Genomic DNA, 18,924 nt, shown 5'->3' on the forward strand with positions numbered 1-18,924 from the left:
CCCTTAACTTGCTCGTATTGTCCCAGCACATCAACTGGGAATTGATACCATCTGCATTTGTGAAATTAAGATGTTCAGTAGTAGGTGTGTGTCGTGGTTTTGCCCCAGACGAGAGCTGAGCACCATGCAGTAGCTTGTTCTTTAAAAGGAAGGCAAAGGCAAAGGCAAAGGTAAAGGCAAAGGCAAAGGCAAGGCAAAAAACCCCAAAACCAAGAAACCAAAACCCCGTGGTTTGGGATAAGGGTAGTTTACTAGAATAGCAGAAAGATAGATATAACAGTGCTAACAGGACTTCAGAGTAAAAATATATGAAACTGTTGATACACAATGCAGTTTCTCACTGAACCACACAAGTCAGGCCCTGCAGCCCAGAGCCACCCCAGAACCAGACCATCCCCAAAAACCATGCATCCTGGAGCCACCTGCTCCTCCTCCCACCAGTCGCCATTTATACTGAGCATGGCGTAATTGTCATGGAATACCCCCTTTGGCCAGTTCAGGTCACCTGTCCTGGCTGCATCCCCTCCGTTCTCGTTAGTAGGGAAATAGGAAAAACTGAAAAAGTCCTTGATTGCTTGGCAACAATTAGAAACATCTGTGTGTTATCAGCACTGCCTTCATCCTAACTCCCAAACATGGTATTCCATCCACTATTAGAAAAGAAATTAACTCCGTCCTAGCTGAAACCAGGACAGTGTGAAGCATAAAAGCCAAGCACTAATTGAGATTTACACAGTTGCCTATTAGAAAATCAAGTCATAATGAGACCTATCAGTTTAAACATAAATTATGTTTAGATTATGCTCAGATTTCAAATATGGTTCCAATGTTTCCTCTGGAAGTCAACCAGTAGGTGTTTACTGAACTGAAATGTTCTTAACGTTTTCAAGTTTTTTGATACAGGAAAACTGAGTGTGTCATGCCTTCATATGTCTGGTGTTTCTTTCCTAGATAGTAGGCATGAAGAAAACAGATTTTGTGAATATGGCTGAAAATAACTGGCTGTGATAATGTGATTCTGTTAGGAATATCATATTCATATCCTGAATACAGGCATATTCTGCATACTGACCCTTGTCAGGATGGGACCTGAACATATGTATTCTTCTCTATGATGAAAGAAAAGTGATAGCCTGATGGGGTCAGGTTCCCAAAAAGGGACCTGTGGGAGTGTTACAGAGGGAACCTGCACTGTCTGAACTGCCTTCTTGAAATAACCATTCAAGTAGAGTAGATGGGTTCCCTTTGTATTCATCTACACTGCTATTCTGTGATAGCGGTAATGTCCAAAATCCTAGTGCCTTAAAGGCCAGTTTACTAAAAGGACCTGGGAACTCATTTTAATAACCTCAGATTTGTGAATTTGCAAAACTTAGGGAAAACAAATTACCTGAGTGAATTAATCAGTGATTGGATTCTCATGTGCCAGTCTGTATATTCTGTCTTTAGCTTTTCAAAGTGACTCAATGCCGAGATGTTTGTGAAATCTTTCAAAATGCAACTAAATTTTACCTTCCTTAATATTTCCACTTTTACTTTGAAGTGTCTGAAGTTTCCCTATTTTCACTTTTACTTAGAAGTTTGCTTCCTTATCCAGTTCAGGATAACTTTCAGAACTGTTATCATGTAGAGACAATTCATAGAATTCATGTAGAATTTTTCTGTATTCTTATCTCTGTTCAATGCATCTGTTTGCAAAACCTGCTATGTTGCATGTTTCACCTATGCAAGGTGCCATAATGTTTGTGATTGATAGAATATTTTCTTTCAGTGTGAAGTGTGATCATACATTTTTACTAGTTACCTTACAGAAAATAATTTTAATTGTTGAGAAGTTTTGAATAATAAAATGCAACAGAAGAAATAATTATCTTTTCGCAGACACACTACAAGCTGAAGAGGATTCTAAGTTCATTGAGTAAATTATTCACTGTGATTTTTTTTTTTTTTTGTTCAGCTCTAATTAATGTTTTCTGCTAGCAGGATATGTTTAATACATTATAAAGTCACACCTTTGCAGAAGGTACCAGTTTTAGTTTAATTTGTTAAAAGGTTGAGTTATTTTTCTTTCTTTCGTTTACATTTCTCCAGAAGTTTATTTTTCTCTGTTTCTCAGAGTGAAGTGTTTTTACTTTAATTGCAGTGTAGGAACAACAAAAGTTTAAGAAGTATTTTTCCTTCCTACTGTTGTTGATGGCTCATATTAAGGAAGTAATGACCATGTATAGTGTTGCATATCTACCAGCTGTTTCATTTTGTTCTTTGCATAGAGCTACATAGCTGGTTTTATTACAGTATAGAAGATGATGCAATATTGTTTTGTGTGTGGTTTTGGTGATAGTGTATTTTTAATACAGCAATATGAAGTTCATAATTTATTTATCCATGTGTTCAAAGGCATGCCTTTAATGAAAACTAGCACAAGCAAAGTGCTAGAAAATAGTAAATACTATAACTTGATGCTTGTTTATCACTATTCTATTTTTTCTAGTAACTACTGCTGATGTTGGGCATTCTGTTCACATGAACCAGTGACAAAAATGTTCAAAAAGTGGTTTCATGGATTTCAGTTTGTGGGTGCAAAATTTAACAACTTCAATAAATACCTATGTTTTAATTAGCACCTTCTATAAATGAAAACAGTTTCTCCAGGTTCCCAGGGGAAAGAAATAAAAATATAGATAAAAATAGCCCCAAGGAAATTACAGAGAAGACTAAATTCTGAGTGCTGTTAGGAGATTAGTAAAATTCTCTGCAGTGACCAGATGAGCCTTATAGCTTACTTGGGCTTTTTGCAGAGGAACCAGTTGTAGGGAATGAAAGGAGATATTACTGTATCTTAATGAAGTAATAATATTTAGTAATTTTTTTCACTATACTACATTAATATTTAACTCCAGAAAATTTCTTTCTTGCATAGGCACAAATGCATACTCTCTTCTTTGAAACAAAGCAATATGTGGCCTAATTCTAACCTGTCAATATGCTCTGTGCAATTGCATCTGAGAAGAAAAATGTTGAAAAAAATAGCCAATCCATCTTCTGCCAGCAGGGCTGCTGAAGCATTCATCTGCAAATAAGACTATCAAATGTTTTTTTTTCAATTGCAAAGAATGTGGTATCCTATTAATTCTCCCACTCAATTGTTTGCTTTGTGGTACGTTGCAGTAATCTAAAGCAACTTTTTAGCTAAAGAGGAACAGACAATTTTCAAACACAAAAAAAAAATACTTGCATAAATATTCACGCAGTTTAGAGATGTTGATTAAAGAGGACTTTGGTAACCTGCTTCGTTATCTCCTAAAGGGAGCTATGATCCTAACTTCCTCTTTGTCTTTCCTTGAAGACCTTTCATTCAGACTTTTCATTCAGTCTTTACTGTTAAAGTGGGCATTGAAGGAATTTAGTCTATTTTAAAAGTCATAATATTTTTTAGCCACTAAAAATAATATAGTGACGATTGTGTGGTATATTTTTTGGTTGTTGTAAAAAAATTCACATGAATATAGAATAAAGAACAAAAAAATGAAGTACTCAACATTAATTTCTATGTAAACATATAAAGGTATAAATTCTGATCTCCTGTGTGGAATTTTTGTGATGTTTACTGCAGATTAGGTCATATATTGTTACACTACATTTAATATTTTACCAAATATAAAAAAATCCCTCATGCTTCCATATTGTCCTTCCTTTTACTAGTTTTTAAACTGGCTTGTGTAAATTCATACCTTTCATCCTTAAACTGTTTATATTTTCTTCTCATTGTTTGACACAATCACAAAATACCCCCACCTGAATGTATCTGTCTAGTAAATATCAGAAATGGTCACAGTGCCTCTGGGAATCACATTTAGGAGGAAAAAAAATGCAAGCAGCTGATTTTGCCACCAGAGAAGGGATTGAGAAGATGTAGGAAACTGTGAAGACACCAAGGTCAGTTAAGGGGGGGAAGAGGCGCTCCAGGTGCTGGAGAGAAAGATTCCCCTGCAGCCCATGGAGAAACCCATGGTGGAGTGGGTTTTCCCACTGCAATCCATGGAAAATGAGGGGGAGAAGACACTCTCACCTGCAGCCTGTGGAGAGGCCACACGCTGGAGCAGGTTTGTTGAGGGAACTTGTGACTCTGGGGGGGACCAGACAGGAATAGGCAGCGCCTGAGAGACTGCACCCCATAGAAGTGACCAACAATGGGGCAACTGGTGAAGAGCTGAAGGCCCGTAGCAAAGGACTCACGTTGGAGAAGTTCATGGACGACAGTCTCCCATGGGTGGGACCCCATGCTGCAGCAGGGGGAGGATGTGAAGATTGCCCCCCACACACACACTAAGAAGGAAAACTGACTGAAAACCTACACCCTGACCACCCCATGCCACAGTGAGGGGAGAAGAAGGGAGCAAAATCATGACTAAAGTGAAGTCTGCTAAGAAGGGGGTGTGGGAGGAGGTGCTTTAAGATCTGGTCACACTTACCCAAATCTGGTGTCACTGGGTGTGAAGTGCAGTGTCATAAATTAGAGAGTTTCTTTCATTTATTCTGTGCTGAGTCTGTTTTGCCCATGACAATAATTGCAGAATGATCTCTCCCTGTCCTTATCTCGACTCTTGAGCCTCTCAATATATATTTTCTCCCCTGTCCAGCTGAAAAGGAGAGCGATAGCGTGACTTTGGTGGACATCTGCTCTCCAGCCAGTGTCAAAGCACCACAGGCACGGTATTGATAAGTATACAGAAATGTGGGAAAATAATTTGATTTATTAAACGCATATTCAAATTCTTGTAATCTTTGTGTATTTGTGTCAGAAGTATGTAAAAACATTTAAAATTTCAGTGTGCTTAACAAGGATATTATTTCTCAGGTGCAAATGCCTACTTTCCTGACTCTAGAGCTGAACTGTGTGAGCCAAACCAGATAGAACCTAGATAGTCACTAGCTTTATTTCTGTAATGAGATCTTTCTTTTCAGCTGTAACTGCTGGTCAGATTGCTGTGCTCTGCCAAGTGCCATTTCTCATCCCACAGGTTCGATTTTCAGCAGTTCCATTCCCCTGAATCTCTATTTCCAAAGGGATAGGAACATATAACCGTGTAGTAATGGCCGTGCTAAAAAATTTATTTTTCAGATGGACTTACTGGCATTGAATCTGACTTTACTATTACAGCTGCATGATTCAAATCAGAAATGGCTTGTGCCTCACTAGCTCAGAGCATGGGTGAAATTAGTATGACAGCTTCCGCATAACCATGCGTGAAGGTTTCTTTTTCTTCTACCTGGCCTATAAATAATCCTTCTCTCTTCAGTGCTCTTTTTGAGTCCACAGTGTCTGTTGTCTCCTGCTGAATTTGATTATAGAGATGTCACAACAAATGTTGGAAGTAACACCTACAGGTTTGAAATTAGCATACAATGGAGAAAGGAAATACAAGGAATTTTTAATTTAAATTCCAGTGTCTAATTTAAAATACAGAGATTAAGCAGGAAAGGACCTGACACTTCTCTAAATATTAAACTCACAGAAAAGTTTTCGTGTAAGAGAACAAATTTGAAAAAGAAATCTTTGGCTCACTCTTGATTAGGTACAGTCTCTAGTGGAAAAGCTGCACAAAGTAAGCATTGACTTTCTGCTAGCACTGAGCTGAAATACGGTGTAGTCACTGCTGGTTTTATACTGACAGGTTTCAGTTATCATCCACTGACACTTCTTGTGGTGCACAAAAAGAATTCTGAAATGTTTCCATTGTATTTATACACAATTTCTTTTGATATAAAGCAACATAAGGAAGAAGGGGCATACCTCCCTTCCTGCACAAGTATTTTTCCTCACATGAAGAAATCAAAGGTAAATAAAGAATTGTTGTTACGATGGAGGTCTCAATAAATCTTAGCAGTGAAGGAATCAGTCTTTTTATATTTTGTCCTAATAACCAAGAAGCATCATAACTATTTTTAAAGCTACAATGTTTACTGAAGGAGCATCTAAATTACATAAATGGTAGCAATTATCCAGAGGTTTCATTAATTTTGTACCTACATATATTAAAAATAAGTAGACAATTACTATAAAGTGGATGCTGGCAACTCTTTTTGTCTTGATTTTTTCCCCTTTTTTATTTTTTTGCAACTAATTTTGGAATGTCTTTCCCTGCGGCATCTTAGTTCTCTTCATTCTATTGACACAAACCTGCATTACTGGAAGGTCACGTTTTAAATTTCGGAGAGCTTTTTCTGGCCATAACATGCAATCTGCCACATTAAGCAAAGATCATAGAAGATGTTACTGTGTGAGTTATTTCTTTTTTGCTTCAGCATCAGTTAGATTTCTCAATTTCAGAGGGTGATGTCAGTTTCTAATGGCCCGTATTTAGTATTTATCAGGGAAGTAAAGGTGCATTGAAGTTACTGATTTTAGTTGGAACTCATTCCTGCTTTAATAAAAATGTGATCTGGTATTACTAACCTTACCTTTTGGGTTTAATGAGTCTAAAAATATTTTTTCCATGTTCCTTAAAAAACAGATGAGATAGATGAACTAAATCAGAAGTTCTCTTAGAAAATTCATGTAGAATTTACCAATTGGCCTTTTATTCTTTAATTGCACTCAAGTGTTTGAATTTTTAGAGCTGAGGTATTTACTGGACACAACCATGTTCTCATTTACACCTGTGTAAGGGCAGTATTTGTACTAATTTTAACCAATATCAGCTTTTTCTCAACAAAATAGCAATCCTACAAAGAGATAAGAAAAGTTTTTTTCTTCCTTCACTCTTTCACCTTTTAATATGAAAATGCAATGTCTGTAGAGGGTATGGGGGATTATGATGTAATCCCTCACAATTCTTAAATAGCAGAATCTCCATTTTAATAATCTCTTGCAGCAGGGTCTGCTTGTTCTCCTGCATAAAGCACTCTCTTCTAGGGTTTACTTTTTGTGCCCTACCCATCCAAATCTAAACTACCTTCAGCTTCTAGTTAGTGATTTTGGGGAAACTGGAAGGGTAGCAATGATTATAATATTAAAACCTGACTTTAACCTGTGTAGGAAAGTTAGTTGTAAAGAGTCAAGGGGAATTCAGGAAAAGTGAGAAGAGGAACTGACTTAGAAAGAGACTTATCATATTTAAAAATCACCAATAACTCAGTACTTTAAAATTTGATGCCTCTGTGAAATAACAAAGCTACAGAGGGAGGAAATTCTGTCATCTGTCTGTTATAGTCCATTTAATCATAAGATAAAAGAAAGTAAAAGTGCTTCTTATAAATTTAGTTGTAAAATGCCCAGTGAAAAACTACACATTTATAGGGACTGTAGCTCAAGAGACAAATTCTGGACATCTTATCCCACAGTAGAAATAACATTTTTTCAAAAGAATAAATTATTATTTTATAACAAAATGAATATATCATTGTTCTATAAACAGGACATTGCATACCGCAACCAGGGACTGTAACCAGTTTGCATTTAGAAGCAGCAGAAAAAGGAAGGCATGACTGGTAATATTCAAATGTATCTACTCAAATCCACAAAGGACTTTGGATGGATGTGGGCACCTCATTTAAATATCAGTCCTCAAAAACGCAGTGTGACTCTTTAGGCATCTGATACCTGTAGGCACTTGAACCTTTGCCAGTGAGTTTCTACAAGTACAGGCGATTCTCTTCCAAATCTTTCCCAACTTGATATCACTGAGCAGCTTAATGCCTCCTACCCATCTGTCTTCAGCTGGAAACCTCTGTACAGTCATTCCCCCTAGGCCAATCCAGAAAGTATGTTCAGAGTGAGAAGAGCAATGTGTATCTCCTTCTATTGAAAATAGCAAGTGACATTGCTTCCCTCTTATGTTGTAGCAGAAAGGTGATGACGCTTACTAATCTATGGAGAATTCAGTGCCCTCCTCAGCTGAGTGACTCTTAATCTCCTGTGTCCAGAAAAAACCAACCAAACAAAAAAAAACCTCCTTACAGCAGAGTTTGGTCCCAGAAAATTAATTTTGATGTAGTAAATCTAGCTATTAGAAAATAGGGAGAAGGTAGTCTGAGGAACAGCTTAGTTATGACTGTGCTACTCTGATTGTGTGGTAGGATATGTTCTGCTGTAGCATACATTTTTCAAAGGTGTGGGTCCAGATAAAAGTGTATGCTACTATTCTAACTCTAGAAGAAGGGAATTTTCAGGCGATATTTGAATAAAGAATAGCTTATTAGACCAGACTAGCAAAAAATAGATATTGTAGAAAAGGAAACCGAATACCTGGGAGCTGAAACAGGATGAAAATAGAAGTTTCCAAGTAAAATTATATCATGGAATGACCATGAAATACGTTTTGTAAAAGGAAAGAAACAGCAGTCAAGGACTACTTATTCTATGGTCTCTGACTTGCAAAGACCATGGTGGTTCTTTATTTGGACGGTGCTTCCTCTTCCTTCTGTTCAGTGTTTAACTGCATCCCTTGTAAGTCATTCTTTAAGAATGATCCCTATCCACAATATTCAAAGGGCAATCCTATCAGCTGAACAAGGAGCATCTTTGTTAGATAAGCAACACAAGTATCTCTTTTTTTTTTTTATTAATATTATAGAGTGACACAAGCAGTTGTAAAGCTTTTTAAGGAATTGTTTTGTGTTTGGAGTTTTGTAACACACCGTCCTGGGTATTTCTAATTTTATTTAGCATGAAAGAAAGCTGCCACTGAAACAAAAAACATTAAAGTAGATTTTAAATTAGAAATTGTTCTTGTCTGCTGGTTTGTAAATTTCAAATGTATTCTTGCTTGTTCATTTTCAAGAAATTATTTTATTCTTATAATGACTCTCAGGTGGCTTGCTGCAAAATTCAACTCTGATTACTGCTAATTATAATAGTAATTTACGAAACTTTTTACTGCAAACATTTTCTATCATATGCTTTGCGGTAACAAGAACAGAAACAATTTAGCTCCTTAACTACTGCCTAGAGGCAGTACGCATGGGTCGTGTAAATTTATGATGTGATAGGAGATTGGTTGAGATGCATGCATGGGTATTATTTATCTGAGGCCATGCCAAGTACAAAATGAGTTCATAGTATGAGTGATCACTCTGACTCTGAAATACTGTTAATTACTGCAATATCCCTTTATTAGATTTTGGGGGATACAAAGGAACATGTACTACATGTACCCCTTTAAAAGAGGCAGAGAAATGGAGAGTGATTCATTACATAAATCCTTGACAACTTAGTAAACTATATTTTTTTGTTCTTTATATTTTCATGTATTTGATGGTAGTTTACATTCTTGACGAATATAATTGAAGTCATACTTTTAAAAAAAGTAATTTATAAAATAAATCATAGAATCATAGAATTATGACATGGTTTGGGTTGGAGGAAACCTTAAAGATGATCTAGTTGCAACCTCCCTGCCTTGGGCAGGTACACCCTCCACTAGACCAGGTTGCCCAAAGCCCCATCCAACCTGGCCTTGAACACTGCCAGGGAGGGGGCAGACACAGCATCTCTGGGCAGCCTGTGCCAGGGCCTCACCACCATGATAGTAAAGATTTTTTTCCTTATATCTACTCTAAATCTACCCTCTTTCAGTTTAAACCCATTACCCCTTGTCCTATCACTACCTGCCCCTGTAAACAGCCCCTCTCCAGCTTTCCTGTACACCCCTTCAGGTACTGGAAGGCTGCAATAAGGTCTCCCTTGAGCCTTCTCTTCTCCAGGCTGAACAAGCCCAACTCTCTCACCCTGTCCTCACAGGAGACGTGCTCCAGCTGTGCTTTGGGTTTCATCAGTTATAAAATGAATGCAGTATAACAATCACATATAAAAGTAAGGATGAGTCTTAATGAATATTTAATGAAATGTTTCCCCAAACAAATACAAATTTCATATTTGTGTGGTTAGTTTTGGGTAGAATGCCCAGCTTAAATTTGTGCAAAAACTCTCACTAAACTGCCTCTTGGAATACAGGCAAAAGGAGGATGACTCTACCTATTGTAAGGCTCTGTGCTCTCAAAATTATTTTTGTAACTTTTATTCACATGAATTATTATTCCTCTTGACAAACAGGTGTAAACAAATGTGAATATCTATTTCCTCAGATGTTTATAAGAAAGATTAATTTAATCAACATGAGGGCTTGAGCAGCTCTCTGCTTATCTCAGGACTAATGGAAGCTTTTTCACATAATGCAGTTGGTGATCTGACAGTTTTTATGATTGGTAGATCCCTCACAAAGGCAACTGCAAGGCAGACAGAAAGGTTTTAACATATTTCTGACAAATAAACAACTGTCAGCATCCCTTGATGGTGTTGTTTATGACATGGATTCACCAAACACTGTCTCATTTACTTGAAAATGTCAGCAGCTGGAATGGAGGAACAAGCTGGTGACTAATAAGTCTGAATTAATTGCAGCCATTAATTTTAATTGGAATTCAAAATGCTCCAATTTGGTGTACATTTAAATTACTAACTAAATTTCACTCTGTATATATCTCATATGAACCAATTATTGAAAATTTGTCTCTGAGATAAATATCTGAACGGCAAACAGAAGAAAGCTTATGATTTCCATCTCAAATTGCATGCATTTAATTTGGCACTCCATTTGTCACTTCTTGTAAAGATTCTGTAATAACTGCACAGATTTAAAAAAATAAAAAATCACTGTTTGAATAAAATCCATACCTTTATTCAGAAAATATAAATTACTTTTATTTTTCAGTACACTATGTAGCAATGTTTAGACATTTTACATTTTGTTTTCGTTTGCTTGACTGTTGGGTTTTTTTAAGCTTTTTCACATAGGGATATCCCCTAAGCTTTCTGAAAAGAGTTAATTTATCTCTTTTTGAAAAATTAGTGATCCAAACATGTAGCAGAAGTCTATGTAGCCTAGATGACTACTCCATCTACTTTGAATAAAAATAAGATATTGTAAAAAAGAGGAAATTTTGTGAACAGTGCACTGCCTGAATTATGGCCAGAAAAACATATTTGAATAATAAGTTGAGAAATAATAAATAAATTATAATAAATAATAATAAAGTAAGAATAGCAAGGACTGAGATTTTTCTAAATGTTTCAGAGGCCTTAGTAACATATTTGGCCCAAACACTATTCATGTGTAAATAATAATAAAGTTCACCACTATAAACAGCTCATCATACCATACTCTTCTCTCAATAATACAGAGAAAGGGAGCACCTACTAGTAAATAGTAAATAGCTTCAGGTCAAAATATATTAGGGTAGCTGGTTTTAGAGAGTAGACCTAGTAAACTAAAAAGTTTTCCTTGCAGCTCCTAGACATTTTAAAGTAGTAAAACCAAAATAATAATCAGATACTCTGTATGACACACCCCATCATATTACTTGCATAAGGTTTTTTATTTTATAGTAGTATATGTCACTCAATCAGTTAATCCTTCTCTTCAGTTGCCCACCTGCTGGGTTATTTTACTGTATTGAAATTTTATTTTTTTTTTTATTTTTTTAGTTCTTTCTCAAATTTTCTATTAGTTCAGTTAAATAAAGTTCGGAGTCAAGCCATGCTACAGATCCAGGAAAGATCAGATGTTAGAGAACAGAAGATCAGTTGTTTGCAAGAGGGCAGTTAACATCGAAATGCCATGTTTTTGATTAAACAGTAAGGAGAATATACTCTGCATCTACTCCCACATTATTTAACCAATTTGACTTTTCACTGTATGTCTAAATTTTCTGGAAACAAGGTTATAAAATTTATCTTCTAATACTAAATTGTTTACATCAAGCAATATTTATTTTTTTTTATCTAGACAATTTTGCTTCCTCTCTGTGTTTGTGATGAATCCTATGGCTGGACATTAGTCTATACTCAGCTTTTACATAAAAATAACAAATCTTTCAATAATGTCTCCATCTGAAAATTCTTTTACCATTTTAACTAGCAATATTCTTGACTGTTCCACAGCTGTTAGCCTGAGATTTATGCACAGATGTGAGAAATATGCAAACCACCAAGCATCTATTTCTTCAGAGTTGGCTGATGTCTGTGATCATCCTTGCTTTTATGTGAATATTACTTATGAGATCTGAATGAAACTAAAAATGTAATATCCAGTATGCTTACATTTATTTTTAAATTTCTGCATTTCTTTTCATCCCAGTTTAGGATGAACATTTTCATAAATGTTAGCATTTTTTTCAATTCCAGAAAGATATTTTAAAAAATCATTAAAAAATGTTTAAAACATTTCAGCCCAAATATCGTATCAAGAGTTCTAGACTTATTTTTTAAATTATTTTGCTAAAGTAATTTTTTTTTCCATGCTGTCATAATATTTTGTAGGAATTATAGTCTTGCAACTGTTGTCATCTTTCTAAAGCCTGGTTCCTGAACATAGCTCATGATGGCTTCAAATATTTGATTTCATATCTAATGATAGACACAGGTCAATGTATAGTCTTATTTGTAGAATGACAAATAATGTCTTCTAATAAGCCCAGCTGAGAAGATAATGAGGCTGTAATTAATGATGACAAATTCTATAAAATGAAATAGAGAAATGTGTTTTCTCTTGTTTGAGTTTTTAAAACTATAAGTTCAGACCTGTTTATGAATTACTGCATTTTTAATAAAGCTATTCGGAAAGTGATCAAAACGTTTTTTAAAACCATGATCTTGGAATAAAAAAAAGATTTATTTCTGATTATAAAATTGTAGTAGCTGAAATTTTCAGCCACTTTTGTCTTCCAAGTCTGTAAAATCCTATGTAAAGTATACCCACTGTTATTGTATAGTTCTGTATTGTGAATTTTTATTTATTTTTTTAAAATTTTGTATACTGGAATTTTAGCTAGCCAGTTAGGAATATCATTATGAAAGGCTGAATTTATCTAAGTGTTTTTTACGCAAAATGTCACTGTCATCTTTAGTTTCAATTAAAGAAAAAGTATTTTCTTTGCCTTAGCGCAGAAGTAAGTGGAGAACTAAAAAAACTATAGGGACATATATAGGAAGTGGGAAATACCACTGATAAATAGAACAAGAGTGACAATGAGACTGATATTTTCAGTATTAAGGAGTTGTGGTGTGTTGACCTTGGCTTGATGCCCTGTACCCACCAAACTTTTCTATCATGCCCTTGCTCAGTAGGATAGGGAGAGCAAGAAAGTAAAATGAAAAAGCCCCTTGTGGCTCAAGATAAAAGCAGTTCAAAAAAATAAAAATAAGGGTTACATATAGAGGCAAAGGAAAGCCAAAATATCTATTCTTTACTTCCCATCAGCAGATGATGTCCAGCCACTTCCCAGGATACAGGGGTTTGGTACATGTAACATTTGCTCTGGAAGACAAACATCCTAAATAATTAATACTCCCCCTTTCTCCTCCTTTGTCTTAGCTTTTATCATGGAACAGACATTATGTGGTATGCTCAGCATTAGCCAAAACATGGGTGTGTTACTAACACTGTGCTGGCTGCCAACACACAGCATAGCGCAGTAAGGGCTGCTGTGGGGAACATAAGCTCCATCTCAGCCAGGTGTGTGTCTGCATATGGCATTACCAACACTCAAGAAGATTTCTTAATTGCAGTAGGAAATCTATTTCTGCTTGCCTGCAATGTAGATTTTTTGTTTATTTTTTTAATATTCCGGTGGTTTTCCTAAAGCAGAATAAAGGTGGGAATAAAGGTATGATGATAGCATAATGTTGAGCTTAGAGCAATTTGCACACTACTGGGCAAATTATTAATAGGAAATTAAGAAATTAAGATAGTAGGGTGATTTTTTTTTGTCTGTGAGAATGTAAAGTGCCCATAGAAACACAAAGAGCAATTCCCAATCCTAAAGGACAAAAGATGTAAGCTGTTTACTTCTGTACAAAAGTGAGTGGTTAATGCAAGAATAAGGTATAATGTAGTTTTGCTACTGAAGGAGGTGAACTGTGGACCCAAGGCATAAAATGAGACAATAAGAGAGGAAGACTGTAGGTGTAAGAACAACATTTCTCAACCTGTTCAAATAATGGCCACATCTTTATTTCAGGTTGACACTATTATTCTTATGCTTGACAAGGCAGAAAACTCAGATCTCTCCCTCAAACTACTATGTCATTAAAAAATCCAACAACCAAACATGCAAGTGAATCTGAATTTGATGGAAGCAAAATTAAGGATATATGTGTGCTGTATTAGAACACATATCAAAAGCATAATCTAAATATTTAACACCGTACCTATAGTATAGAACACGAATTAATATATTTGCATCATTTTGTGATTATGATTTATGTAATTTTATTTATTTCATGTAAACATATTTTAAAGCTGAGCTTGTTTTATTATTAAATTATTTTCTGATGGACACCGAATAATATAGCACTTTTTAAAGTACCACATTAAATTATGAATGAGCCGATATGTTATAAATGACATTTTGCATTCATAGACATTAGGACCCGTCTATGTGTTGTCAATATTTTGCATTTTATAACCTTTTTGTGTGACCATTATATTATAACAATTTCTATTTTCTACAGATACTTTTAGTTCATTAATTATCTCAACTAAACTGTCTTTTTCTTTCTCGGAATAACATAATTTAATTTATTTGCTTAAATTATGGTAAATATTCGAAGTTGATTAAAGGAAAAAGGAAATCTGTACAAATATGAGCAGATAGGAAAATTAATATTAATATACATAATTAAGGAAATGCATAATTTAAAAAGTTTTCTCAGAGGAAGAAAAAAATGGGTTTGTGACCAAGAGTACAGCAAAGTAAATAGAATTTCTCAGAATCTTTTTTTCTTAATAGAGTATTCCTGCTAGAGGAGATATTCTTGAGTCAAAATGTATAAAATTTGTGGTAAAGGTGTATTTGTTGAGGATTATTTAGTAATTGAGAAAATACTTTCCCAAAGAATATCGGTTCTTTGATAATGACAGGAATTCCAAGCTCCAGCAGATTCTGGGGGAAAAAAAAAATGTGTTGTGTTGATAACAAATGGAGGTTAAATACTTGTGAATACTCACACTAACAGATTGAAATTTCTATATTTACCTGGAAAGAGCTATGGATAAAAGTATGGTCTGGAAGAAAAGATTTCAAGGAGCCTAGAGGTGAAGAAAGAAATTATTGTGCCTATGCCTACAGTTGAATTCTCCACACTAGCTAAAATATCTGAAATATTGAGTGAGTTTTTGCACTGAAAAGTCATGTATGTATCTATTTATGAAATTCTTTTTGTCTTGATTGATTAATCCAACACTGCACTGACAATTATTTCTGTATTGCACTCACATGTACTAAAAGTAGGTGAAGAATATGTTAACGGAAAAATATTACTAGAAACAAGAGGAAAAACAATATAATATGAATTAATACATCATTGTAGCTGCCATAAGATATTCTGACACAATCATTATGGTGCATCTACTGCTATTTATTAACTCAGAATAATGACACAAGAATCAATAAAAATTCTCTCAATAGATGCAGAGTAAATCAGAAAAAACCCCAAACCCACCCCCTGAATAAAACAGAAAATTCCACATGTTCCATATTGCATCTAATTTAGTTATTGATTAGAATGAATGCAAAATTACCACTCAATGATTTTTACATAAAAAAGACCCTCAAAAGATTAATCTCAGGCCTTTACAGTACCTTAAGGTAAATTAGACCAAAACTCTGGTATTGATATTAATTAATTGTATATTCAATGGTGACAATGATGACTGATAATGGATTTTGTCACCATTCCCATTATACAGTTCAATAAATTCCATCGAATTACTGTGTACAAAGCCAGTTTTAAGTTTTAACAATTGAAATTTTGAGGGTGGTTATGTCCTTTACTTAGTACCTTAACACCTGATCCAAGATCTAACATGTAATTTTTGATCATGTATAGCAAGCTTAAATTTTATGTTGTCACATCTGTTTTAGAAAAAATAAAATGCAGTTGCCTTTCATCAAGAATTGCAGTGCTTTAAATCGTAATAAATCTGGACCCAGAGCTCTTTACTTCATTGATGAAACAGTGGAAATAGGAAGTTGTTAAGAATGTTATATCAGAATTCTTCCAGTTATTGGTACAAGCAATTGAGGACATTTACAGTCTGAAGGATCCAGAGATAACTGATCCAACTTTGCCACTGACTGCAGTGATTTTGAGAAAGATACTCCACTATTAAGCCAGTAACACTTGCTGGTGATGTTGGTGTTTTACTTCGTCGGGTGATGAGAAGATTCTTAGTTGAACTGTACTGTCTTTGAATGTGTTAAACTAACTAGAAATAGCATTTATTGTGTTTTATTTCAACCCATATAACAAAAAACTTTTAGAATTCATATGTAGATATTTTTTGCTATGGACAAGACAAAAATATCCTCTCCTGTCACAAGAGGACCAAGGAACAACACTGCTGAGGATGCTTAAAAAAATTATGTAGTTTATGGGTTGGTACTTTCTCTGTCTTGACAAGATTGTGCCTCCAGCAAAGCAAGATCATGGCTATTGGTGGGGAAAATAAAAAATGAAAAAAAAAAAAAAAAAAAAAAAAGCAGAAAATATGGAGGTAATTGTTTTTCAGTAGTGGGGTATTGCCGTGAAATTTATGTTTACATTTGAAAAATATCATATCAAGGTGTCAGAGCAAATGGTACAGTGCTTTTATTTACTCGGATAAATATTAAATAATTGTTTATTAGACAATAGCTGTTACAGGATAAAACAAATCTTCTGGCAGACATAACCCAGCCCAGATGGGTCTGGAAGCATGTCATAAAATAAAATCTGTTGCAAGCCACAGCAAGAGTTACTGGGCTACAAGAGTACACCCTCATTTAGCTCTTCTATGCCGATCCCTACTCTGAAGTTTTACTTCCAGTTTTCTTTGCTTTCCCACTGATTCATCAACCACCAGACCATTTGTCTTACCTCTCCCTACCTCAGCCCTTTCCCCAAGCCTCTGCCCCTGCCAGCTCTGGCATACCTGTGCAAAGGTCTTCTCAGATTTTGAAACCTGCTGCTTGGGTGGGGTGGCAGAGCTGGTTGTAGGGATGATGACACATTCGCCTCTGCCCACCCTCTGGGTGGGGTGATAATTTTCTGCACAAAACCTGACAGAAGAGGATTTCCATTACTGGATGATAAGAATCACTTCACTTCCACTCCAGACACGGAGATCCCTAGGGTTCATCTTTAAGCTTTAATCTTTCAAATGGGCCTTTCCAAAGCTGTGAGACAGTAGACAATTATTTACTTCCTTCCTTCAGCAGTTTTCTAGAGTTCTAATTAACATTTTGAGTAACAGTTGTTGAATAACAGGATTAACTCGTTTCATTGCTATTCATTATTTCTCATTCACTGGCATTCATTATTTCTCTTTCCTAAGTTATGGAGAAAATGTAACTGTGGTATAAATTGAGAATTCCATTTTAATTTTGAGATTTATTTTTTCTACACAAGCATATTTGACATCACAATTATTGACAGAATTTAAAAATAGAAATATATAATTTTCATTTGAAGTGTACTCATTTTAGAAGTCAGCTCACAACAGAGTAATGTATAAAAACATAGTGAGAAGCACAATAATTCATCAGCTTGTTTCATATTTAGTATCTTAACTCATAGCAGGATGGAAACAGCAATAATAAATGCCAGCTGTTTACAACTATTTCATATGGGCTGAATTTCTGTTGGTTTATTTACCAGTGATTCACTATTTTCTCAAGGTTTTGTAGTAGAAGGGGTTGTACTCAAATATAAACAGGAAAGTCTGATCCTGCAATGCGCATTTCACAATTAGAGCAAAACAAGGCGTGCAGTATATGCCATGATCACTACCATCCTGATTAAGCTTTAATCCTCTGCTCAGGAGCATACCCGAGGGTTTGAAAACCTATTGAACTGTAGAGGTATATCTAAGGATTTGATGTCCTATAGACTATTTCCAAGAATCTATACGGACTATTTTAGTGACTACTGGTCCTCATCAGATAATGTTGTAATACTTTTGTATATACTCTTATGTATATTCCTAATTTATTTTTTAAGGGAGTTCAGTGCAGAGGTCTTTTAGAACAGAGCTCTCAAGACTGAAAAATATATATGGGCATATCTTTGCAACTACAGCAGTGAGCAAGATGGTATATGATAAGCTTTGTGGGGAACCACAAAAAATAGATGAACACAAAGCAAGAGAAATTAAGAAGTATACCAAGAAATATAATAATGAGAATTTAGATATTGATATTTTAAAAATTATTTTTCAATTTAAAACCCTAAATTTCATTTTAGAATTAAAAAAATCTGCATTTTTTTTCATATCTATAAATTATTCCAATTCTTGATGTTGGAACAAAATAAAATGAAATTTTAAAACATTATTAAAATATATATTTCTCGAGTATGTATGCTATGTACACACAAGAATAGTATTATAGCTAAACAGAGTTCAACATTAGTTCAACCTTCTATGGTCTAAATTGGGTTTAAAGCAGAAGGATTTCATAATAGCACTGTCATCCTCTTCACTGAAATAATACATGATTTTTATACTGAATTAATGCTATATGCATGAACATATTTGATTCATCAGTCAGGTTCCAGGCAGCTAATTAAATGTTAGTTTTGTAACAGAGTATCACATGCTTTGCAGAATGCTTTGCTGATCCCATAATGTAAATCATTTATATGTGCTGGCAACATAATTGGTCAACTAACCGAGGCACAGATTCTTATTTACAGGCAGCGTCCTAATGACTTTGCATGCTTACCCATCAAATTTTGGACAGAGCATATGGCCATAAGCTGCAGCCGGATAGAGTTTTTAACTGCTTAATTTATATGGCTTGATGTTCTGGTTTTGATTATACCCACTTGCCTTTAGAAGCCCCATCAAGAATAGGAGTCCTCTGTGATAACTGGTGTTCAAATGT

This window comes from Gallinula chloropus (assembly GCF_964237585.1).
Source record: "Gallinula chloropus genome assembly, chromosome: 2".
NCBI lineage: Eukaryota > Metazoa > Chordata > Aves > Gruiformes > Rallidae > Gallinula > Gallinula chloropus.